This window comes from Pan troglodytes, chromosome 1, assembly GCF_028858775.2.
Source record: "Pan troglodytes isolate AG18354 chromosome 1, NHGRI_mPanTro3-v2.0_pri, whole genome shotgun sequence".
NCBI lineage: Eukaryota > Metazoa > Chordata > Mammalia > Primates > Hominidae > Pan > Pan troglodytes.
In genome coordinates this window covers 208804368-208829700 of record NC_072398.2, presented here as the reverse complement: position 1 = coordinate 208829700, position 25333 = coordinate 208804368, and the positions used below count along the sequence as shown (strand labels likewise).

At 47.5% G+C, this 25333-nt stretch overlaps 1 long non-coding RNA gene across 1 annotated transcript in view; it reads left to right on the top strand.

The window, feature by feature from the left end:
- Positions 1-25333, top strand: part of LOC129143479 (uncharacterized) — a 109487-nt gene that overhangs the window by 26387 nt on the left and 57767 nt on the right. The window lies entirely within an intron of this gene.

Here is a 25333-nt window from a genome sequence, read left to right as displayed (position 1 = left end):
TCCTCATGACTATTCTTGGTACTATTCAGGCCCCATTTCACAGATGAGGAAATCAAGACTCAGAGAGGTTAGGTAGCTCTCCAAGGTCCTGCAGCTGGTGAGTGGCAGAGTCAGGATTTGAACCCAGACCATCTGGCTGCATGGTTCATGCTCCTAACCACTACATCTATGGACTTTTTCATTGGCTGTCATCCTGGTCCAGAGCTGTTGCAATTTAAGAGGGAGCCACTGTTGTTCTTATTATTACTAAAGGACAAACCCACAGGCATGGCTGGAGACAGAACCTTGTTTCTGGGACTTAATTTGAGGAAGGGTGCAAAAAGGGGGTGTGGGGAATATCCCAGTTTGACCAAGGATTTGCAAAGGACAATCCACATAAGGCATGAATCTAATCCTGTCTTGTCCTTGAATTGGCACTGGGCTCAACTCCTTTTCCTCATTCCTCTGTGGGAGTGGTGGGAGCCAACTCACCTTCCAGGGTCACAGAGACCTGACCTCCCAAGGGGGCTGGTCCCTGCTCAGACCAGGCAGCCTAGCAGCCCCTCAGCTGCCCCATCAGGACTCATCGCACCTTCTTCCCCAGCCTTGGCAGCTGGCCCTGGGACATGAAGGGGGCAGGAGCACCAGAATGGGGAAGGGTCAAGGCTGAGCCTTGCTCCCGTCAGTCTCCAACCTGCTTGTTTGAGCAGGAGACTTGGGCATCTGGGCAGATGGAGGACGGGCCTGTTCTCATTCAGCAGAGTCTCCTGTAGGGCTCTCCTGGTGTTTAGTAGGTGCTGAGTCCTGGGCGATAGCAGAGTCTAGTGGGCCGGGGCACAGGTTGGGGATGGGGGATGGGATCAGGGAGGCAGGAGGAGGCTGGGATATGTGGCCAAAGCTATGGACTTGGGAGTCAGGTTTTTATCCTAACCCTCCCCTAACCCCCATTTCCTTGGGAAAGTTACTTCTTGCCCAGAACTCCCATTTCTTTTTCTTTAAGATGGAGATCATAATACTGTCCCTGTGAAAATGAAACAGAAGCACAGATGTAGGACCAAGTGTAAGGTCTGGGCCATACAAAGCATGGAATAAAGGTGGCTGCTGTTATTACAACTCATACCAGGGGCTCTTGCCAAGTGAGCTAACATGGCAGGTCTGTATGCCCGTAAGTAGGCACGTGACTAGGCCTGGTCAATCAGAGGATTCCACTGATTCTGGATAGACATGTGACTCAAGCTTGGCCAATGAATTCAAGCCCTGGGACTTTTGTTGGAACCACTGGAAAGAGAGGCCCTCTTTCTGCTGGGGTTGATGAGAGGATAGGAGACCAGCCTAGAGCTGCTGGTAGTTGTTATGCCTCCATGAGGGAAGAGACTCCCTCTGAGGATTAGGCTGGTCGAGAGGTGGAGAGAGGGAGATTAAGACCTGATGTCATGCCTTGATTCTCTGCAGCCAGCCTTGCCTGAAATCAAAGCAGATTCATGCATGTGAGTCAAAAAACTTTTCTTTTTAGAGCTTGTTTCTGTTACTTGTAATTAAAATAGTCTTGAGTAATGAAGGTTAATTCAAGGCTATGAGAAGTCTGGTAAATTTTGTTCTGAAATGCTTGGTTTTGGGAGAGACAAGTAGTCACACTCAGTAGATCAGCCAAAAAATATCCTTCCTAGAATGTGGTTTGGAAAGGGAGAAGGCTTCATGAGAGTCACACGCCAGAGGAGACAGTAGTAACTGTGGACATAGCCACGTAAGTCATTCATTCATTTGACCATTCAAAGGGACTTAGAGAGCACCTACTGTGTGCCAGACAGTGGGTACAACAATGCTGTCTCCATAGAGCTTAGTGGGAAGATGTGCATCTATGAAATAATGACAAGTGCCCTGAGTGACACTGAGGGAGAAGCTCTGGGTGGGTATAATGGGGTTGGGAAAGCCTTTTCTGATGGAATGTTGTTTAAACTGAGGTCTGAAGGAGGAGAAGAGTTGTCTGGAGAAGGAGTCTGGGGGAGAGGGGCCAGAGAGTGTGCCAAGCAGATGTGCTGAAGTGTTTGAGGGACTGGATGAAAGGAAATGCCTCTCTGGATCTGCAGTGGGGAGAGGAGTGGGTGGGAGGGAGTCCAAGTGGGGCAGAGACCATTAGGAGGCTTTAAAGAGAGGATGCTGGCTGGGATGGAGAGCAGCAGGGCCACTGGAGGCGGAGTAGCGGGTGAACCAGGAAGGGGGATGAAGTGAGGGCACTGATGAGGGTCCCAGGAGTGCTTGGGGTGGCTTTCAGCTGGAGAAAGTTGTCTAAGAACCTTGACATGGTCTGGAGGCTGCTGTTGGAATCTTCCAGCTGCCTAGGGAGAGAGTTCTGGCTTGGGGGTGGTGCAGAAGCATGGGGAGGAAGACCAGGAGAGAGAGTGAGTGTTCTTTCACACGGCCCCCGAACACCCAGCACCCAGATCAAAGATGTCATCTGTACCCAAGGAGCCCCCCGCATGTCCCATTCCATTCTCTAGCCATCTCTCGAAGGAAATCACTATCCTGACTCCTGTCAGCATGGATTAATGTTACCTTTTTTTTTTTTTTTTTTTTTTTTTTGAGGCAGAGTCTCACTCTGTCGCCCAGGCTGGAGTGCAGTGGTGTGATCCCAGCTCACTGAAGCCTCTGCCACGAGGGTTGAAGTGATTCTTATGCCTCAGCCTCCAGAGTAGCTGGGACTACAGGCACATGCCACCACTCCTGGCTAATTTTTGTATTTTTAGTAGAGACGGGATTTCCCCATGTTGGCCAGGCTGGTCTTGAACTTCTGACCTCAAGTGATCCTTTTGCCTCGGCCTCCCAAAGTGCTGGGATTACAGGCATGAGCCACCGCACCCAGCCAATATTGCCTATTTTTGTGATTTACATAAATGGAATCACATGGCATGTCCTCTTTTTGTGTGTGTGGCTTCTTTCTCTCAACCTCATGTCTGTGAGGCTCATCCAGGCTGTGTGCACTGGTAGATTGCTCATTCTCATTGCCAAATAGAATTCATTATATGGCTGTACCACAAATTAGTTATTCTACTGTTAATGGACATGTGAGTTGTTTCCAGTTTTTGGTTGGTACAAATAATGCCGCTAAGAACATTTTTGTGTTATACATACCTTCTGGGGCATATCACCACTCATTTCTATTGGGTTTAAACCTCCGTATGGGATTACTGGGCCATGGAGTATGTGTATGTTCACTTTTGTAAATTCTGCCAGTTTCACAAAGCAGTTGTACATCTTTACACTCCACCAGCAGTGAACGAGAGTTCCAGTTCACTTGCTCCACATCCTTGCCAAAACTTTATTGTCAGTTTTTCTCATTTTGGTCATTCTTATGAGCTTGAACAAGTGTCCCATTATGGTTTTAATCTGGCCATTGGATAGCTTCTTTTTTTTTTTTTTTTTCAGACAGAATCTTGCTCAGTCGCCCAGGCTGGAGTGCAGTGGCACGATCTCGGCTCACTGCAAGCTCCGCCTCCCTGGTTCACACCATTCTCCTGCCTCAGCCTCCCGAGTAGCTGGGACTACAGGCGCCCGCCACCACGCCTGGCTAATTTTTTTTTGTATTTTTAGTGGAGATGGGGTTTCACCATGTTAGCTAGGATGGTCTCGATCTCCTGACCTCGTGATCCACCCACCTTGGCCTCCCAAAGTGCTGGGATTACAGGCGTGAGCCACCACGCCTGGCCTGGATAGCCACTTTGGTGAAGTGCTTTTTCATTTCTTCTGCCTATTTTTGTATTGGATTGTCTTCTTTTCTTAATTCTTTTTTTTTTTTTTTTTTTTTTGAGATGGAATCTCCCTCTGTCACCCAGGCTGGAGTGCAGTGGTGCCATCTCGGCTCCCTGCAACTTCCGCCTCCCGGGTTCAAGGGATTCTCCTGCCTCAGCCTCCCAAGTAGCTGGGATTACAGATGCCCACCACCACACCCGGCTAATTATCTGTATTTTTAGTAGAGATGGGGTTTCACCATGTTGGCTAGGTTGGTCTCGAGCTCCTGACCTCAGGTGATCCACTTGCCTCAGCCTCCCAAAGTGCTGGGATTATAGGCATGAGCCACGGCACCCAGCTGGTTTGTAAAATTCTTTATATATTCTGGACATAGTTTCTTTGTCAGATGTATGGATTTCAAATATTTTTCTCCCACTCATTAGCTTGTCTTTCTACTCACTTAGGGGTGTCTTTCAGTGAATGGAAGTTCTAAACCTTAAGCTGCTAAATGTATCCATTATTTTCTTTTATGTTTGGTGCTTTCAGTTTTCTGTTTAAGAAATTTTTGCCAGCCCAGAGGTCATGAAACTATTCTCTTATGCTTAGAAGCTTTTATTTATCTTTTACATTTAGACTGACAGTTTATCTGGAATAACTTTGTGCATGGTTTGTGAAGTAGAGGTCAAGGCTTTTTCCTCGTGGGGACACCTAGTTGATCCTTTACTGAAAAGATTTTGCTTCCCACACTGCAGTGCAGTATCACCTTTGTCATGCATCCGGTATCACAGGTGTGGGGCTGTTCCTGGACTCCCTAAGCTAATTGATGGGTCTGTCTATCCTTACACCAATATTACAATGCCTTTTTTTTTTTTTTTTTGAGACAGGGTCTCACTCTGTCACCCAGGCTGGAGTGCAGTGGTGCGATCTCGGCTCACTGCAGCCTCGACCTCTCTGGGCTCAGGTGATCCTCCCATCTTAGCCTCCCGAGTACCTGGGACTACAGGAGTGTGCCACCATGCTCAGCTAATTTTTTTGTATTTTGTAGAGATGGGGTTTCACCACACTGCCTAGGCTAGTCTCCAGCTGCTGGACTCCAGCGATCTGCTCACCTCAGCCGCCCAAAGTGCTGGGATTCCAGGTGTGAGCCACTATGTTCAGCCTTTTTTTTTTTTTTTTTTTAAATATCAACTTTTATTTGGCATCTGGTGATATCTTGTTCAGAGAACAAGTCCTCTAGCTTGTTCTTCATTCTCAAGTTTGACTTGGATATTCTTGGTGTTTTGCATTTCCAAACAAATTTTAGAATCATCTTGACACCTTTCTGTCTCTCTCTCTGTCACACACACACACACACACACACACGCACACACACACATTTATGGGATTTAAAATCATAATTTCACTGAATTTCCACATCAATATGAGGAGAATTGACATCTTTATAATAGGGAATCTTCTGATCCAGCTTATAGTTTGTTTAAAAAATAAAGTTGACTTTATATTTTCCTTTGTAAAGTAATAAAGCAGAAGAATTGGAAATGTAAACATACAGAAAGAAGTGAGTTTTGGCCAGATGTGGTGGGTCACACCTGTCATCGCAGTTCGAGACCAGCCTGGCTGACATGGTAAAACTCCGTCCCTATTAGAAATACAAAAATTAGCCAGACATGGTGGCGCACGCCTGTAATCCCAGCTGCTTGGGAGGCTGAGGCACGAGAATCACTTGAACCCGGCAGGGGGACGTTGCAGTGAGCCGAGACTGTGCCAGTGCACTCCCGCCTGGGTGACAGAGCGAGACTCTTTCTCAAAAAAAAAAAAAAAAAAAAAAAAAAGTGGTTTTCTTTTGTGCTCATTTAATGCCCATACCCACCAGTGCTAAGATGATGGTGGGTCTTTTTCTGGTCTTTTTTCTACACATTTTACTTTACATCACTGATGTCATAGTGGGCAACATTCTATTTTACACTTAACTTTATTTATTTATTTATTTATTTATTTGAGATGGAGTCTCGCTCTATCACCCAGGCTGGAGTGCAGTGGCACAATCTCAGCTCACAACAACCTATGCCTCCCAGGTTCAAGTGATTTTCCTGCCTTGGCCTCCCAAGTAGTTGGGATTACAGGTGCTCGCCACCACACCAGGCAATTTTTTTGGTATTTTTAGTAGAGATGGGGTTTCACCATGTTGGCCAGGGCTTGTCTCGAACTCCTAAGCTCAGGTGATATGCTCACCTCAGCCTCCCGAAGTGCTGGGATTACAGGCGTGAACCACTGCGCCCCGCCACACTTAACTGTAGAATATGTTTTTTTCATGTTATTTAAAATTCTTTGTAAACATAACTTTCAATTACTAGAAAGCCATTTATAAGTTGATATTCCATAGTTCACCTAACTACTCTCCTATTATCATACGCTTAGGTTGTTTTCAAACATTTTCTACATGAATGACACAGTGGTGACATCTTTGCACAGGGGTCCTTATCTGGATCTGATTATGAGAGACTCTCAGAAATGAAATGATTGACTGAAAGGTATGAACATTTTAAGGCTCTTGATCCTTGGCATGGAGCCAGTCAGTGGTAGAGCCAGGACTATAAGCTGAGGCCCTGGCCCTGTCCAGTCCTCTTCCTCAAAGGCCAAGTCCCTTGGCCTTGGGGCTCCCAGGCAGTAGAGGAGACACAGCCTCCTTCCTTCAGACTCAGGGTCATTCTCATTGGCCTCACCCCAGGATTTTCCTGCTGGATAACCATGGTAACCAGGGTAACCATGAGCCAGAGAGGTAGAGGAAGCCACTTGCCCTCACTGATCTGGGTCATGGTGAGAAAAGACAGCCCTTTGCTGGGCCCTGAGGGAGTGGAGCTGAAGGACAACATTCCTTTTGGCGAAGCTCTGCCAAGGTTTCCTGTACGCCTTCTAGGTGTTGGGCAGAGTGGGGATAGTGGAAGAGGTAGGGTATAGGTTCAGAAGGTGTGGGGAGGAGTTCTGGTCATTATTTCTTTTTTTCTTCCTTGTTATTCTTTCATTCATTTATATCATTTTATTTTATTTTTGAGACAGGGTCTTGCTTTGTCACCCAGGCTGGAGTGCAGTGGTGCAATCACAGCTCAATGGGGCCTTGAACTCTGGGGATCGAGCAATCCTCCTGCCTCAGCATCCTGAGTAGTGGGGACTGCATATGCATACCATCAGGCCTAGCTAATTAAATTTTTTTTTTTTTTTTTTTTTTTTTTTTGTAGAGATGGGCTCTTGCTATACTGCCCAGGCTGGTCTCGAACTCTGGGCTCAAGCGATCCTCTTGCCTTGCCCTACCAAAGTGCTGGGATTACAGGTGTGAGCCACTGTGCCCAGCCTTCTGGTCATTATTTCTTTTGTGATTATGGGCACAAGGTGATGTCAGTTCTGCGAGCCTCAGTTGCCCCATCTGTTAAAATGGGTACAATACACCCATCTTGCCGGGCTGTTGAGAGTTTAAACAAGATGAAGTGGAAGACAGGCCGTTGTAAATGGCTCAGGTCAGGAGCTCAAACATAGGCATTTAGGGGGAAAAACCCTTCTTATCCCAAAAGGACGATCTTAGATCTCACCATATCCTCACATTCTTTCCTGTTTCTTCCTCCCAGCCAAAAGATCCTCCCTGGGCTAGCCGAAGGGTCATTGGTCGTGGTTTCTTCTGCTTCCAGGACTCTTTGTGGTTCTCTGATGAGGCATCCCATGGACATGTGTCCTTCCTTCCTGATGGCTCTCAGGGTCTTGGCAAGAGTTTAGGGACCCTGGTCAGCATCTCAGAGGGGTGCCCCCGTTGTCCTGGGCGTTTGCTACTGTCTTGTCTGAGATGGGCACCATGGTTAGCACTCAGGACAACTACCCTTTGCTCCCCGACTGGCCCCCACTCAGAGGTGATCTTGGCAATTCCCATAGTAGATGTCACCTCTTCATGAGCTGAGGCCCCTCAGGCTTGATCATGATGGGAGGGGATGGTTGGACCTGATGCCATTAGAGGTCCCATTCATACGTGGCTTCCCATGCTGGAAGAAGTGGCGGCAGCACAAGCTTATGCTCACATCCCTTATTTCTGGTCTATTTGGTGCCGTGACAACTGGGGCAAAGGCCAAATCTCCTACCCTGAGCTACCTTTCTATTCTGCACATCAACTCATCTCTTGGGACAGAACTAGTTGGACAGGGCTAGACCTCTGCAGACATCTCCTGGGTTTCCTGTATGTAGAAGGTGAGGAGTGTTAGCAGAAAGAGCCCAGCGATGACCTCCTACAAGCAGACTCAGTGTGTGGGGTGCAGGTCTCTGCTCTGATCCTTCATGATGCAGAGATGAGTTAGAGATAGCTGGGTAGGACTCAGGTGTCTTTGTGTCTGTCCCAAGAACTAGTAGGTTCTGGGCATCCCGCCCAGAGGGTTTTCTGGCCACTTGTCCACTAATCAAAGCTTGACCCTGTCCCTTGGCAGCTGTGTGACCTTGAGCAGTGCAGGTAACTTCCTTAAGCTTTAATTTCCTCTTCTGTTAAAGAGGGTATATTAAATATCCCTCCTTCAAATGAGGGTGATAATCATCTCTATAAAATAGGAGTAATAATAATCTGTCCATATGGGGTTTTTCTTTTAAATTAATAGACTTTGCTTTCTAGAGAGTTTTAGGTTTAGAGAAAAATTGAGCAATAGTTCAGAGAGTTCCCACACACTGCTCCCTCTCCCATACTCACAAACACAGTTTCCCCTTTTATTACCATCTTGCATAAATGTGATACATTTGTCATCATTGATGAATCAATATTAATAGTTATTATTAGGTAACACAGGTAGTTTACATTAAGTTTCACTCTTTAAGTGGTACAGTTCTATGGGTTTTGACAAATGCATGATGTCCTGTGGCCTCCAGTGTAGAATAATACAGAATACTTTCACTGCCTAAAAAATCCCCTGTGCCTCCTAGCCATCCCCCTTCCCCACCTACTTTCACTCTACCACACCCGTACCTCAGGAACCCCTGGAAACCACTGATCTTTTTCTTGTCTTCATAGTTATGCCTTTTCTAGAAGGTTTCCATATAATTGGAATCATGCAGTGTATAGCCTTTCTAGATTGGCTTCTTTCACTTAGTAATATGCACTTAAGGTTCCTTCATGTCTTTTCATGGCTTGATGTTCATTTCTTTTCTTCTTCTTCTTTTTTTTTTTTTTGAGATGGAGTCTCCCCTTTCATCCAGGCTGGAGTGCAATGGCATGATCTCGGCTCACTGCAACCTCCGGCTCCCAGGTTCAAGTGATTCTCCTGCCTCAGCCTCCCGAGTAGCTGGGATTACAGGCATGCGCCACCACGCCCGGGTAATTTTGGTATTTTTAGTAGAGATGGGGTTTCACCATATTGGTCAGGCTGGTCTCAAACTCCTGACCTCGTGATCCGCCCACCTCAGCCTCCCAAAGTGCTGGGATTACAGGCACGAGCCACTGCACCCAGCCCATTTCTTTTCATTGCTGAGTAACATTCTGTTGTATGGATGTACCACTGTTTATTTATTCACCTTTTGAGGAACATCCTGGTTGATCCAGATTTTGGCAGTTAGGAATAATAAAGCTGCTATAAACATCTGCGTGGGGGTTTTTGTGTGAACCTAAGTGTCCAACTCATGTGTATGAATACTGAGGGGCATGATTGCTGGATTGTGTGGTAGATGATGTTTAGCGTTGTAGGAAATGGCTAGACTTTCTTCCTGTACCATTTTACATTGCCACCAGCAGTGAATGAGAATTCCCGTTGTTCTGTTTCCTTGCTAGCATTTGGTGTTGTCAATTTTTTGGATTTTAGTTGTTCTAATAGGAGTGTAGTGGTATCTCATTGTTGTTTGAATTTGCCATTCCCTAACAACATATGATGTTGAACATCTTTTCATATGCTTATTTTCCATTTGTGTATCTTCTTTGGTAAGGTGTTCAGATCTTTTTCAATTTTTAAATGGGATTTTTTTCTTATAGAACTTCAGAGTTCTTTGTATATTTTGGATACAAATCCTTTATGAGATATATGTATTGCAAATATTTTCTTTCAGTCTGTGGCTTTTTATTCTCTTAATGATGTCTTTCACAGAACAGAAATTTTTAATTTTAATGAAGTCCAGCTTATCACATTTTTCATTCAGAGGTCATGCTTTTGGTGCTGTATCTAAAAACTCATTGCCAAACCCAAACTCACTTAGATTTTTCTCCTGTTTTATCTTCTAGGAGCTTTATAGTTTTCTATTTTACACTTAGGTCTATGATCCAGTTTGAGTTAGTTTTTGTGAAAGGTGTAAGGTCTGTGTCTAGATTTTTTAAAATTTTATTTTTGCATGTGGATGTCCAGTTGTCCCGGCACCGTTTGTTGAAAAGACTATCCTTTCTCCATTGAATTGCCTTTGCGCCTTTGTCAACTATAAGATAACTATATTTGAGTGGGTTAAATTTTGGGGCTGTCTCTTCTGGTCTATAGATTTATTTGTTTTCTCCTTGCCAGTGCCATGCTATCTTGACTACTGTAGCTTTCTAGTAAGTCTAAAGTCAGGTAGTGCCAGGCCTCTGACTTGGTTCTTCTCATTCAGTATCGTATTGGCTATTCTGGATCTTTTGTCTTTCCATATATATTTTAGAATCAGTTTGTCAATATCCACAAGTAACTTGCTGGGATTTTCATTAACATTGCATTGCATGTATATATAGAGCAAATTGGGAAGAAGCTGACCTCTTAATCATATTGATTCTTCCAATTCATGAATATGGAATATCTTTTTAGATCTTTGATTTCTTTCATCAGGGTTCTGTAGTTTTCCTCACATAGATCTTATACATGTATTATTAGATTTATACCTAAGTACTCCAGTTATTTTATTTTTTGGTGCAAATGTAAATGGTATTGTGTTTCAAATTCTTCTTGTTCATTGGTGGTATATAAGAAAGCAATTGACTTTTGTATACTAACCTTATATTCTACAACCTTGCTATAACCCTTTGCTATAATTAGTTCCAGGAAGGTTGTTTTTTATTTTTTTGTCCATTCTTTGGGATTTTCTACCTAGACAGTCATGTCATCTGTGAACAAAGATAGTCTTCCTTTCTTTTTTCCCAATGTACATACTTTTAATTTTATTTTCTTGTCTTATTAGATTAGCTAGGACTTCCAGTATAATGTTGAATAGGAGTTGTGAGAGAGGACATCCATGCCTTGTTCCCAATCTCAGGGGGAAAGTGTCTGGTTGCTTGTCATTAAGTATGATGTTGGCTGTAGTGTTTTTTGTAGTTTTTGAAAAAATCAAGTTGAGGAAGTTTACCCCTATTCCTAGTTTGCTGAGAGGTGTTTTTTGTTTTTGGTGTGTGTGTGTGTGTGTGTGTGTATGTGTGTGTGTGTATGTTCTATCATGAGTGGATAATGGATGTTGAATTTTGTTTTTCTGTCCACATAGGGCTTTGAGAGGGTTAAATGAGAGGGTCTGGAGCACCCAGCACAGGGGCTGGCATGTAGGTTCAACATATGTTATAACTGAAGGGAAATATTTTGTGTTAAACACACAGACTCCAGAGCCAGACTGCCTGAGTTCAAATCCTAACTCTACCACTTATCAGCTGTGTGACCTTGAGTAAGTTACTTAACCTCTCTGCACCTCATTTTCCTCCTTTCCTATAAAAGGAGGATGATAATAGTATCTCTCTCATAGAGTTCCTTACGGATTAAATCAATGAATTATTTGTAAAAGCTTATAAAAGCACATAGTGTTATGTAAGTATCAAGTATTATTAGTACTATTACTATTATTATCAATTACGTTGTTATTATTAATGCTATTAACCACGTGGTTACCCTCCTTTTAATTTCAGCTGCATTTCTACACGTTAGAGAAGCAATTGAGAATAGGTGGTCAGATGGTCTGGATTTGAGTCCCAGCTTTCTCATTTACTATCTGCATGACATTAGACAAGTGACATAAACTTGCACAGTACGGGTACCTACTTTGTGGAGTTAATATATGGATTTAGTGAGTTGCATATGTAAAGTACTTAGAAAAATGCTTGCCAAAGCCTGTTGGCTATTATTATTATTATTATTTTTTGAGATGGAGTTTCATTCTTGTTGCCCAGGCTGGAGTTCAATGGGCAATGGCGTGATCTCGGCTCACTGTAACCTCTGCCTCCCAAGTTCAAGTGATTCTCCTGCCTCAGCCTCCCAAGTAGCTGGGATTACAGGCATACACCACCACGCCTGGCTGACATTATATTTTTAGTAGAGATGGGGTTTCTCCATGTTGGTCAGGCTGGTCTCGAACTCCCGACCTCAGGTGATCCACCCGCCTCAGCCTCCCAAAGTGCTGGGATTACAGGCGTGAGCCACCGTACCTAGCTGCTATTATTATTATTGTTATTATTATCATTATTTCTGGAGTCCAGCTTCTCAAGGCCCAGTCTCTAGCTGGGTCACTCAGAGACTGTTGGATGACACAGACCCGGGATGCACAGTCTAGGGAAGCAGCATGCAGCTGGTGGGTAATCTGACCATTAGGACTGCCCTAGAGCCTGTCCAGGAGGTAGTGTGCCCTCTGTCACTGGAGGTGTTTAAGCAGAAGCTGCAGGTTTGGCTGGATGATCCGGAAGCTTCTCTGTAGGTGGAGACTCTGGGAAGTATTAGTGGGGGTCAGAGAGGATGGAGCTCAAGGTTCTGAGAAGGTGCTTTAGAAAAATGCTTGGGAGCCGGGCGTGGTGGTCCACGCCTGTAATCCCAGAACTTGGGGAGGCTGAGGTGGATGGATCACCTGAGGTCAGGAGTTCGAGACCAGCCTGGCCAACATGGTGAAACCCCATCTCTACTAAAAATACAAAAATTAGCTGGATGTGGTGGTGTGCACCTGTAGTCCCAGCTACCCTACTCAGGAGGCTGAGGCAGGAGAATTGCTGAAACCCAGGAGGCGGAGGTTGCAGTGAGTCGAGATCGCACCACTGCACTCTAGCTTGGGCGATACAGTGAGACTCCTTCTCAAAAAAAAAAAAAAAAAAAGGGTAAAGAGAAATGCTTGGGACTGGCTCAGACTCCCTTTCCCAGCTTTAATTAGAGCCATTCCACTTGTATCTGTTTTATATTTTGAAAATCCAGAGAGAATTTTTTTGGGGGGGTAGTGGGGAAAGGGGTCCTGCCACTAGGAACTATTTGAAAGCCTCATAGTCCACTCTGTGTCACTTTTTTTTTTAACAGAAGGGGAAAACTGAGGCTCAGAGAGAGAAAGTTATTTACCGAGGTCCTGCAGCAAGTCTGAGGGAAGAACTGTTCTGAATCTGGGACTCCTAATGCCTAGTCCAGTGCTGGCTTGATTCCAACCTCCAGGGTCTTCCTGTGGCAGCCACCCCCAGCCTAGGATGGGTACGCTGCCCTCAGCCCCCTCCTTGGTTGGTGACATTGGCCCTGGCATCACTTGAGCTCAGCCCCCTGGAGTGGAATCTGCACAGGCTGCTCTCCCTAGGCTGAAGTGTTAACTTCAGCCCCTCACCTTGGACTCAGCTTATCTGGGCTCTCAGGAGCTACAGTGTCCCCATGGTGATACGAGGAGCCTATGCCATCCACTGAGGTTATATTCAGTCATTTATTCATCCAATTAACAAGTATTTATTGAGCTTCTACTATATGCAGGATATAGTGCTAAGTTCTGGGAAGATGGTGTTGTGTGATTTAAATGAGTCCCTGCCTGCATGCATCTTAGTTACAGTCTAGTAGGGATGGTGGACAAATAAACAGTTGATTCCATTTGAAGATTGGTTTAGTCAGGGTAGGCCAAGTGTTGTAACAAACAATCCTAAAATTTCAGGAGCTTAATACAACGTGGGATTTCTGGGCAGGTGGCTTTCTTCAGCTGCCCTCATCTAAGTGATTCAGGGACTTAGGCTCCTTCTGTTGGTGGCTCTGCCCTTCTGTAGATCCTCAGAATCCTCTCCATTCAGCTGGAAGATGGGGACAATGAGCAAGCATGCAGGATCTTGTGGGAAGTCAAGGCCAGGCCTGGAATGGTATCCATCACTTCTGACCTTCTTCCATTGGCCAGAATTCAACAACATGGCCCCACCAACTCCAAAGGAGGCTGGGAAATGTAGTCTAGCTGTGTGACTGGGAAGAGAGGGAGATGTGGTTTGTTGAGCACATTGCAGTCTGTGCCAAAAGTGTGATCACTTCTAAGTTAGAGGTAAGCTAGAAGTATTGTGGGGGCACCTCAGAAAAGCTTTGTAGGGTAGGTGACATCCGACCTGAGACCTGGAGAATGAATAGGAGTTGGCCAGGGGAAGAGGAGGGAGAGAAGTGTTCTTGCATAGAAGGCTGAGCGTGATGTGTTAGGAGAACTAGAAGAGATATTCAATCTTGCTAGAGCTGAGCCTGGTGGCTGGGGAGGGCAGTGAGCCATGAGGCTGGACCAACAGTGGGATCTAGGCTTGAATGATTGTGACAATCAGGACATGGAAGCCAGGAAAGGGGAATGACACAGTCAGATCAGCCACTGAGATAGATCTCTTTTGCTTCTGAGTAGAGGATGGACCAGAGGGTCAAGAGGTGGGAAGCTGCTGGAGTCTCCAGATGGTGGGTGATGTGGCTAGACTGGGGAATGGCTGTGGTGTGGGAAGGAAGCAATGCTATTTAGAAGGAAGAATGGAGAGGACCTGGTGATCCATCAGATGAAGGGGTGATGAGGAAGTCTCAAGGACACTGCTGAGCTTATGTAGTTACAACTTGGCTGGTTCCACCAGAGTGGTTGGCCACATCTGACCCACTAGCTGTTTTGCAAATAAAGTTTTACTGGAACACAGACATGGCCATTCATGTATGCATTATCTACAGCTGGTTTTACGCTGCGGCAGCACTTGTTTGTTGTGACAGAGACTGTATGGCCCTCAAAGCTTAAAATATTTATCATCTTGCCCTTTACAGATCAGTTTGCTGACTCTTGAGCTGAACAGTTTTTTATTTCAGTACATTTATTAGAATGAGTTAAAATAGTATTATGCTTAGGCTGTCATTGCTTCATTCATTCATCTTCTATTTCCTGGCCCTCTTTGATGGTGCTGGCCCTGCCTGCCTGAGTCCAAATAACTGTTCTGGTTGCTGCGGGCAGCAGTCTTAGAGGCAGATGCCTGCTTCTGCACCAGGGCGCACGCCTGTGGTGGGATCTGCAGCACACCTGGCTGATGCTGTTGCTGGCCGAGATGTGGGGCCGGCCTGAGCCAAGCTGGCTTATGGGGCTGGGTTGTTCGGGTCTTCTGGGGTGATCGCGTTTCCACGAAGTGATTCTCAGACATGGTGTCATTTACTCCTAATGACAGTCCCTGGGGGTCAACATTACCATGCCTCCATTGCGTGGATAGGAAACCAAGACTTGGAGAGATACTTGCTCAAGGCAAAAGGGCAGATGCAGACAGAGCTCTTCTGGGTCTGAGATGAAGATCCAGGAAAGGTGGTCTCAAGTCCTTCTCCCCCGAAGACCCAGGGCGCAGGACAAGAGTGTCCACTGCACCAGGACTCCTGGACCTCCCAGCCATCTGGCACCTCCTCTGTGTTGGTCCCAACCAGGGTTTACAGATGTGAGCTGGACAGTGTGGGAATGCAACTTCGCAACAGTAATTAGTTTATTCCCAAGGTCAGCAGTCTAAATAGTAGAAAAATGTATTTCCTTTTCCAAGCCAAATAAGCAAGTGGTAGCCAGTTGGCCAGGTGCCACTGATGGGATTCCGCCCGTGCGTGTGCCTTGCCTTTGGCCACGAGTTTGGGCGGAAAAGCAGGAGAAAGATTGTCCCTTCACAGCTCCCGTCCTGCCCTTGACTGGGGACTTACTGGGAAGGTTCCCACAGCTCAGGATCCTCCCAGGTAGTTCCAGGTTCCTGCTGTGACCGTGACCACTGAAGGGTGATGGATGTGCCAAGAAGGGCAGCGCCAAGGCAGGCTTCTCCCACTGGCACTCGCTCCATGTGCCTGGCACAGCTCCTGGCACGTGGGTGACGATCAAGAGATTCGTGAATGCACGAATGAATGGGATGGTGCCAGCTTTTCAAGTGGAAGGAACTGGAGGTGTAGCAGAGGCCACATCAGTGGATGAGGGGGCAGAGCCGTTGTTTCGTTTTTGGGGTTTATTGAGGACATCAGAAACCACAGCCTTGGACCATTCCATTTGGTGCTGAAATAACCAGATGGCTGGATCCACCTTAGGCAAAGTGCTCCTGAATATATGGAGTTTTTTCAGGTATTTGGATGCTTCTTCTGTAATAGGTATGTCTGCAACCCTTCCACCTTTTGTTCATTCATTCGTTCATTTGTTCATTCATTCATTCATTTTTGCAAAGGTATTGCATGGTGGTTAGAAGTGAGGGAGGCAAGGAGGAAGATGCTTCATGCCTTTGCAAATGTCAGGTCCCCCATTGGGATCCTTTCTGATCACCCCCACATTGCTTGGCTACCTATCCTCATCTTTTAAATGGTAGCTTAGAGGTTACTTCTATTAGAAGCCTCGGTTCCCACCCAGACTAGCCCCCCACCCCGACCTTTTCTGTGCTTTCCAGCCCCCTGTGTGGGCTCTGGCAGAGCCTCCATCACCCTGGTAGGTCCTTGTTTACTTGTCTGGATCCTTGAGGGCAGGGCCTGTCTGGTTCTTCACTGTGTCCCTGGGGTGGGGTCTGACCTAGTGTAGGAGCTCAATACATCACTGTTATATGAATAAATGAATGATAAATGAATGAATGACATATCTTTTTTTTTTTTTTGAGACGGAGTCTCACACTGTTGCCCAGGCTGGAGTGCAGTGGCTCCATCTTGGCTCACTGCAAGCTCCACCTCCCAGGTTCACGCCATTCTCCTGCCTCAGCCTCCCGAGTAGCTGGGACTACAGGTGCCCGTCACCACGCCTGGCTAATTTTTGTATTTTTAGTAGGCACGCGGTTTCACCGTGTTAGCCAGGATGGTCTCAATCTCCTGACCTCGTGATCCACCCGCCTCGGCCTCCAAAATGCTGGGATTACAGGCGTGAGCCACCGCACCCGGCCATGAATGACGTATGTTACACTCCCGATCCATAACTTCCATCCCATTCTTAAAACCCTTTCTAATAAATAAATGCCATCATTTCTTCATTGCAGGAATAGACTACCCTCTTCACCCTGAATATAGCTCACCAAGCTCTTTTATAAAGGGCCCTCACCCTCCATAGGGCAGGGGAACACTCTCGGTTCTCCTATTCCTTCACATCTTCTGCCCAGTGAACTGAAAGCACAGAGAGGGTGAGCAACTCACCTAGGCTCACACAGCCAGATCAGATTCTAGTTGGGAGCTCGGAGGATCCTGGGGATCATTCCTCATGAGGGAGCTGACAATTCAGGAATCCCCAGTAGAGCAGTGGGTGGGTAGTCTGAATGCTGCCTCAGGGGGCCCCTCCAGGGACTCTCCGATTTGGTGACATGGTCCTTTTCCTGCTTGAGCACGTACTGCCACTGACTCCTGGGGCCACTTTCTGCTTGTGAGCAGAGCTGGACACTTGCTGCATGAGTCAAAGATGTGACTCAGGCCCAAGCAAAGATGTTCTGAAAAGTTTAGGGGACCAGATGGGGCCCATGGATTAAGGGTCCTTCCTCGCCCCCTCATCTGCCGCTGGGCAGGACGTCACTGTCCCTCTATCAGGCAGGCTGCCCCTCTTTCTAGCCTCTTTGAGAATTCCACCTGAAACCCACAGAGACTTTCCACAGTCTACACTGTGGCACTCAGACAGCATTCTCTTCTAGAATCTTCTCCTTGGCCTCCACTTAGCCTTCTGTCCTGGGCCTGAGAACCCACAGATTTCCATTCCAGGATCCTAGGGCTCATCGACATTGGTTTGGTGAAAACTCACCTACTGTTCCCACGTGTGGGAGCCTCATCACGCCTTCCCCTGTGACCATTAAAATGAGGTGAATGCCAATTTGCTTCTTCTATTTCTTTTATTAACAAGATATATGATTCTCTTTGCACCTGAATGGGTCTGTGGTAACTGAAATATAGAGTAACTGAAACCACCCTCAATTTTGTCTCCTTGCTGTCTCTCCTCCCTTCCCCTTTCCCATCTCTGTCTGGGTTGGGACCACGTGGTGCTGAGGAATTGAGATGTTGTAAATTACAGTCAGGGCTCCTGGGGGGCCTGGATCAGGCAGAAGCGAGCAGGGACCACAGGCGGTGCTGGCTGCCGTCTTCCCTCCCTCCACTCCTGTCCAGTCTAGTAATGAAGGCTTTGCAAAGGAAGCAGCTGCCCAGAGCCAGATTGGGGGTTGAGGGACAGACTCCTGAGTCCCCCTTTCCCACCTCTCTCTCCTGGGTGGTGTCAGCAGCAGCGAATCCAGGGTAAGTGGCTCTGAGCCAGGCATGGGGCCCGGCCAGGTGGCTTGTCCATTGGCTTTGGAAATCCTGGAGGCAGTCCTTGCACCCTGTCTGTCTCTGTCACTTGTCAACTGTAGCAATAGACACGTTCCCTCCAATCCCCCACCCTCAAACCCCTTCCCCTGCCAGGGTGTCCCTCACTTTCAGGCCATGGGGAAGCGCAGAGCAGAGCCCGTGGCCAGGGAGCAACACAGATGCGGTCCCCACTGTCTGGCATCTCCTGATCCGGGAGGAATTCGCCTGGAGAACAGAGCTTGGGCAGCTGGTGTGCTGTAACCGAGACACAGCTGGTTGGCACGGGCTAGGGCCTTCTGATTGGGCCGCCGTGTTTGCAAGCTCCAAATCCTTGGCTCTCCTTGAACAACGAGGAATTCAGGACGCTGATCCCACCAAGGATGAAAAGGCCACGGGCTCCCAGACACCCCACCCTCTTACTCCCTAGGGGGTGTTTGGCTGAAGCCACAGAAGAATGGAGACACAGTGGCTGGGGCAGGGGCAGGGGCAGAGGTGGGGGATAGGGCTCCAGCCCGTGCGGACACTGCTACCTGGCGGGGAGATCGTGGCAGGAGCAGGGAGAGAGGCTGACGCGGGAGGGGCAGTCATTGCAGAGTGCCCACTACCGGCCGGGCAGCACTTGCCAGAGGTTGCTCCCTCAGGATCGTATTGAATCCATACAGCCTCCTTTTGAAGTAGGTTTTAGGAACTTTCTGTTGAGGAAACTGAGGCCAGAGGGCTGCAGCTTGCCTGAAGGCCCCAGAGAGGCAGGACCTGTCTGGCATCCAGGCCAGGCTCACTGCTAAGATCGCCTTTAACACAGTCATGTCAGGAATCCTGTCCTTCTCCCCCCTGCCTCCCCGGGATCTCTAAGGATTGTGACAAATTGAAAATCCTATTAGTGTTCAATTAATGGGCTTTTCTTGTGGGGCAGCGGGCCGGAACGGCGGCCGAGGGCTGAGAGCATTCACCGGCAGAGGGTGTGGGCAGGGAGCGACGGTGGGCCTGTCTTTCCAGGGCCCCCCTCCTGCCTTTATTAACCAGCTCATCTCTCCGGCTGAGCGGCCTTTTATCTGGGAAGGGGCAAAGGCGCTTTGAACCTTGGAATTAAATTCTGCTGGGGCCTGGGACAAAGGATGGGGCCCTGAGTCGGCCGCCCCCTCCCTCATGGCCCCGACCTGGAAACATCTGAGGGCTTCGGGGCCGGGGGTGGTCGTCTCAGGTCTGTGACCCCAAGGGCAGGGGGCATGTGCCCAGCAGGGGTGGACAGGGCTTTGCGCTTTTCCAGGCTGTGAGAAGGCGCAGCAGGCTCGGAGCTGGCACGGAGGGGATTTTGGAGACTTCTGTCCACCCGCCGCACCCGTATGGCCTCTCCAGAGCTTTGGGCACATGCTAGTCCTCATTTGAGAATGGAGTGCCGCCTCTGGCCGGGCACTGTGTAGATTCTGGGGCTACAGCTGTGAACCAGACAGACCGCATTCCCGTCTGCTGGAGTTTGCATTCTAGTGAGTGGAGATAGAAGGCAACCCATCACATATCTGGTTCTGAAGAGTGCTGTGAAGGAAAATAAAGCAGGCTGAGGAGACAGTGATGGAGGTGGTCAGGGAAGGCCCCCGGGAGGAGGTGACATTTGTGTGAAGGCCTGAACAAAGTGTGAGGGAGTTGTGTGGATGTTGGAGGTGGCCAGGAGTAGAGACTGGGGCAGAGAGAACAGCAAATGTGGACACTTTGAGACCAGAGCGAGTGGCTGGGAGTTCGAGGAAGAGCAAGGAGGTCTGAGTGGCTGGAGTAAGGGAGCAGGGTAGGGGGAGGAGAGAGAGAGAGAAAGAAGAGGCAGGGAGGAGATTGAAGAGCATGGTGGGGGCTGCCTTCCCTTCAAATCTTAGGAGGTTGGGGTAGGAAGGAAGTTCCATATTCATCCCCCATTTCATAGTTCAGAAAATGGGGCGAGGTGAGGACGGGAATCGTTCAGAGTTACATAGCGAGGTAGTGGCAAGACGGAGACCAGATATGGGTCTCTTAACTTCCAGTCCGGTGCCTCCCAGACAGCAGTGGAATAAATGCAATAAAAATTATAAATATGATTTATTGAACGCTTATGTAATGGCAGGCTCTTTGCTAAGCCACACTTACATACATTGGGTCATATATTGTCTATTTACCTATATTAGCCTCTAGAGAACTATTGTGTACCCATGATACAGATGTGAAGCTGAGGCTTAGAGAAATCAAGATGACTGGAAAAGCTGGGATTGAGCCCAGCCTGCCCAATTTCAGAGCATCTCCTATATCATTCCAGGCTCCAAGTCCCGTGTGGAGGGTTTAGCCCGGCCCTGCTGTGGGACAGGCCACATGGTTTCCTATGGATGAGCTTATCTGTCCGTTTCCAACACCGGACCGCGGACTTCTGGAGGACAGGAAGGGGTTGCTCTCATCTCTGACCCCAGCGCCAGCCCTTTTGCTGGATCTTGAAATCAAGTGTGGGGGCTCCGATGTGATCGCTGCCTCTCAGAGCCCAGTGTGTGCCGTTTCTGCCTGTTGCCGTTCCTGCAGCATCTCCCTTCTGATGCTGCTTCTGACTGGTGCCGCCCCACCTTGGCTGCTAGGGTGGGAGCAGCCAGGGAAGGGTGAGAGGCCAGAGCCACAACGCCGTTTCCTCCTCTGTGACCCCAGCCCGGGCCCGCCTCAGACTCTGTGTCCAGTGTTAGTTTGAATGAAGGGACCGTGCATTGTATGTGTTCTGGGGAGGGGATTAGGTACAGAGTGAGCAAGGAGAGAAACAGGTGGAGGAGGCCGAAGAGGGAGCTCTGTCCCTGCCGAGGCTGAAGCTGTGATGCCAAGAAGGATGAATGCAGAGGACAACCCAGACACGGGTGGAGGCAGAAAGGGATGCACAGATACAGAGACCCCCAGAGAGGCAGGGAGACTGGGGGAGGCAGGTGCGAGGCCATTGCCGTGGGAGGATCGGCTTCCCAGCAGGAGGGACCTGTAAGCCAAGCTTTTCAGTAAGACCTAGGTGTGGGCAGGAAATGAGCAGGGATGGGCTGGTCAGGAAGCACTCGGAGGAGGCAGTGAGCAGGGCTTGTTTGTGGGGGGAAGAGGATGCCCCTGGGCAGAGGCTGAGGGGCATGTGTGAGGGGAGAGGGCGCTGCAGGTGGGTGGGCTGGGAAGGAGGGAGGCATCAAAGGCCAGGAAGCCAGGAGTTTGGATTTCAAAATTCCCAGTTCCCTACATCTCATCCCCCTGAGCTGTAAGGGCAGGAAGTGTGGCCCAAGGTCCTCTGGTCCCCGCAAAGATCGAATGTCAGGCTGAACATAGGTGCTGGTGATAGGAGCATGAAATCCTGGGGACCCTTGGACACCCTGATTCCTCATCTGACCACGTGCTCTGGTGGACAGTCTGGCCACTAGGGTCAGAGGGATTGTGTCTTCATCACCGGATGTTCCTGCCTTTCCTCTCTATTCTTGTTACGGCTCAGGTTCCAAACTCCTGATTTCTCACCTGTCACAAGCATCCCTAACTACTCCCTGCATCCAGTAGCTTCCAGCCAATCCAGTCTCCAATCTGTAGCTGAAAGAGTTTTCCTCTTTTTTTTTTTTTTTTGACAGGGTCTCCCAGGCTGGAATGCAGTGATGTGATCCTAGCTCACTGCAGCCTCGAACTCCCGGGCTCAAGGAATCCTCCTGCCTCAGCCTCCCAAGTAGCTAGAACTACAGGCATGTGTCACCATGCCCAGCTAAGCCTTTTATTTTTTTTTTTGAGAGATGGGGTCTTGCTATGTTGCCCAGGCTGGTTTTGAGCTCCTGGCCTCAAGCTATCCTCCCACCTTGGCCTCCAAAGTGTTGGGATTATAGGAATGAGCCAGCTCTCCTGATGCCAGAAGGGTTTTCTTTTCTTTCATTCTTTTGTTTGTTTGTTTGTTTTGAGACAGAGTCTCGCTCTGTTGCTCAGGCTCGAGTGCAATGGCACAATCTCGGCTCACTGCAACCTCTGTCTCCCGGGTTCAAGCGATTCTTCTCCCACAGCCTCCCGAGTAGCTGGGATTGTAGGTACATGCCACCATGCCCGGCCAATTTTTGTATTTTTAGTAGAGACAGGGTTTCACCATATTGGCCAGGCTGGTCTCAAACTCCTGACCTCGTGATCCGCCCGCCTCAGCCTCCCAAAGTGCTGGGATTACAGGCGTGAACTACCGAGCCCGGCTGCCAGAAGGGTTTTCTAAAGCACAATCTGACCTAAAACCTTCTGCGATTCCCTAGAACCCACAGGATGGGTACTTGTGTGACATGGCCCTGTCTACCCCTCCAACCCCAGTATCACCCTTCCCCATCTCAAACCTTTGCTCTGGCCAGCAGAAATCACGGTTCAGCTTTGTTTTAGCATGCTGTTCCTTCTACAAAATGTCCTTTCCTTACCTTGTCCACTGGGGAACTTCTATACTTCAAAGCAGAATTCTGTTGTCCCTCATTCCAGGAAGGCTTCCCCACAACCCCCATGCTGTTCCTGGGGCCCCCAGTCCTCCCTAGGATGGCGCACATTTAGCGCTTTGCCCTGTAGTGGTTGGGATACTCGTCCCTTCCCTTTTAAATAGCGAGCCCCAAGCAGGCAGGGCCATGTGTGATTTACTTGTATATCTGCAAAGCCTGGTAGCAGGCCTTGTGCAAACTCTTGCTCTTAGGAAATGTTTGAATGCATGAAGACTGGGGGCTGTGGGAGCCTGGCAGGGACCTCTGGGCCTAACCTGGGGGATGCGGGTCCTGGAGCTCCCAGGCTGGGCACCGGGATGGGGCAAGGCAGGAACTCAGCCTTTTCCTGGGGAGGTTATTTTGGTCATGGCAAATAAACCCCTTTGGAAAATGTGACCAGTTTCTGATCCCCGTGTCTTCACTCCTGACGCCCTCTTTTCAGCGTGTAACGAAGGCAGCAGCCTCTGTTAATAAAGAATAATTATGGGGCTGGATTAGAGAGATTATCGGGAACAGGTGGAGCCCCTCGCCCCACCCGTTCTGCCCGCTGTCGGCGGCAAAGATGAGCTCACAGTTTCCCTCTCTCGGGGGAGGATGTGCCGCTGGGGGCCTCCCAGCCACGCTAATCCTCTGGGGAGGGGAGAGAATCCTCCGCCAGTCGCTTCCCACCGAGTTCCAGGTGGGATTCCAGGGGATCAGCGGAAAAGGGTATCCCCAGCACCCTGGGGTCCCCGCTGCTACCTTCCCACCCCCTACTTAAGAAGGCAGGAAGACAGAGGATGAGAGGGGTTGGAGGGGAAAGCCCCCCCTTCAAGGTGGCTGGTCCCGGCTCTGTCCCTGGCCCCAGCCTGGGCAACGTGGGCCACTGCTCCTGTCTCTGGGCTGCAGCTTCCCTGTGTATGATAAGCAGCTGGGCTACACCAGCCTTTCCCGAGTTGGGCTCTGGAGAAATCAGTTCTAGTTTTTTAATATCTAAGGACTCTGGGAATAAGTCCTGTGATCGCTTTTGGAAGATGAACTTGGAGAAACTATAGCAGAAGGACTGAGGACTGACCAGGGAATTAAACCCATTTGTCTCCAAGACTAAAACCTACCTGAGAGTCGTGATTATGGAACAGAATGAAACGCGGAATAAATAAAACTATGTAGAAATGATGACTGACGTATAGTGGGAGGGAAAGGGGGAAAGAAGATATGAAGTAATGGAAATACACAGATTTCCTTATCTTTTATAGCCGGGGCAAAAAATAGAGTTTAAATATGAAATTAATAGAGATAAAATTAATTTTAATATTAAAGATATGAAGGTAAACATTAAAAATACAAAATAATAAGTTTGAGTCACAGATGGGAAGGGGATGGGAGAGGAAATAAAAAAGAATTCCACCAATCCTCCTAGGAATGGTTACATTCTCAATGCAATCCAAGAAGAAATTAACAATGAAACATAACAAACTTTACCACTCTCTCTTGAATCAAGAAGGAAATCAAATCAAATTTCAGAAATACAGACAATGGAGATAATAATAGCAATCCATATCAGGATGATGGAATACTACTAAAGCAGAACTCAGAGAAAAATTCATAGCTTTGTTTTTATTAATAAAAATAAAGATCAAAAGTCCATACATTAATCCAAGAAGTTAGAAAATCATCAATAAAATAAACCTAAAGAAATCACAAGAAAGAAATCTATAAAGATAAAAGTGGATCTTTATGAGTTAGAAGTCATACAAATGCTAGAACTAACAAAGGTTGTTTGAAAAGGACAAATAACATAGGTAATCCAAATAACATAGGTAATCTAATCCAGAAAAAAGTGCAAAAAGCACTATTTCCTAAAATAAAAAATGGTTATGGAGAAATAATGCCAGTTTCAGAGGAAATCAAAAGAATATGCAAATATATTTGAGAATTGGGATGAAATAGATGATTTTTAAGGAAAATGTTACTTATAAAAATATACCTAGAAGAGACAGAAAATCTAGACAGACCAATAACCATAGAAGAAATAGAGATAATTACTCCTAAAAAAATCACAGGGGAATTTAACTGAACATTTAGAGAACAATTTCAATGATTTAAATTATTATTTAAGTTGGCCCAGGGTTAATTTCCTTCATATATACAGAGCTCTCGTAAATCAAAAAGAAAGGGCTAACAACTTGATAGAAAAACCGATGGAGTATAAGAACAGATCATTCACAGAAAAAGAAAACAATTCCTCTTAGAGAAGAACAGGAAAAGATGATCAATCTTACTCAAAACAAGAAAACTGCATTTATTTATTTATTTATTATTGTTTTTTGAGATAGAGTCTCCCTCTGTTGCCCATGCTGGAGTGCAGTGTTGGGATCTCAGCTCTCTGCAACCTCCACCTCCCAGGTTCAAATGATTCTCCTGCCTCAGCCTCCCAAGTAGTTGAGATTATAGGCACACACCACCACGCCTGGCTGATTTTTTTACATTTTTAGTAGAGACGGGCTTTCACCATGTTGTCCAGGCAGTCTCAAACTCCTGACCTCAGGTGATCTGCCTGCTTTGGCCTCCCAAAGTGCTGGGAGTTTACAGGCGTGAGCCACCATGCCTGGCCTCGAAAACTGCATTTAAAATTACAATGTGATGCCATTTTTCACCTATCAGATAATAGTTATGAAACTGAATAAATCACCAGGTTAGTGAGTATATGGGGAAGTAGGAATGTTCATAAAATGCTAGTAGAAATGCAAATTTTACCACCTCCATGGAGGGCAACTGAGAATATCTTTG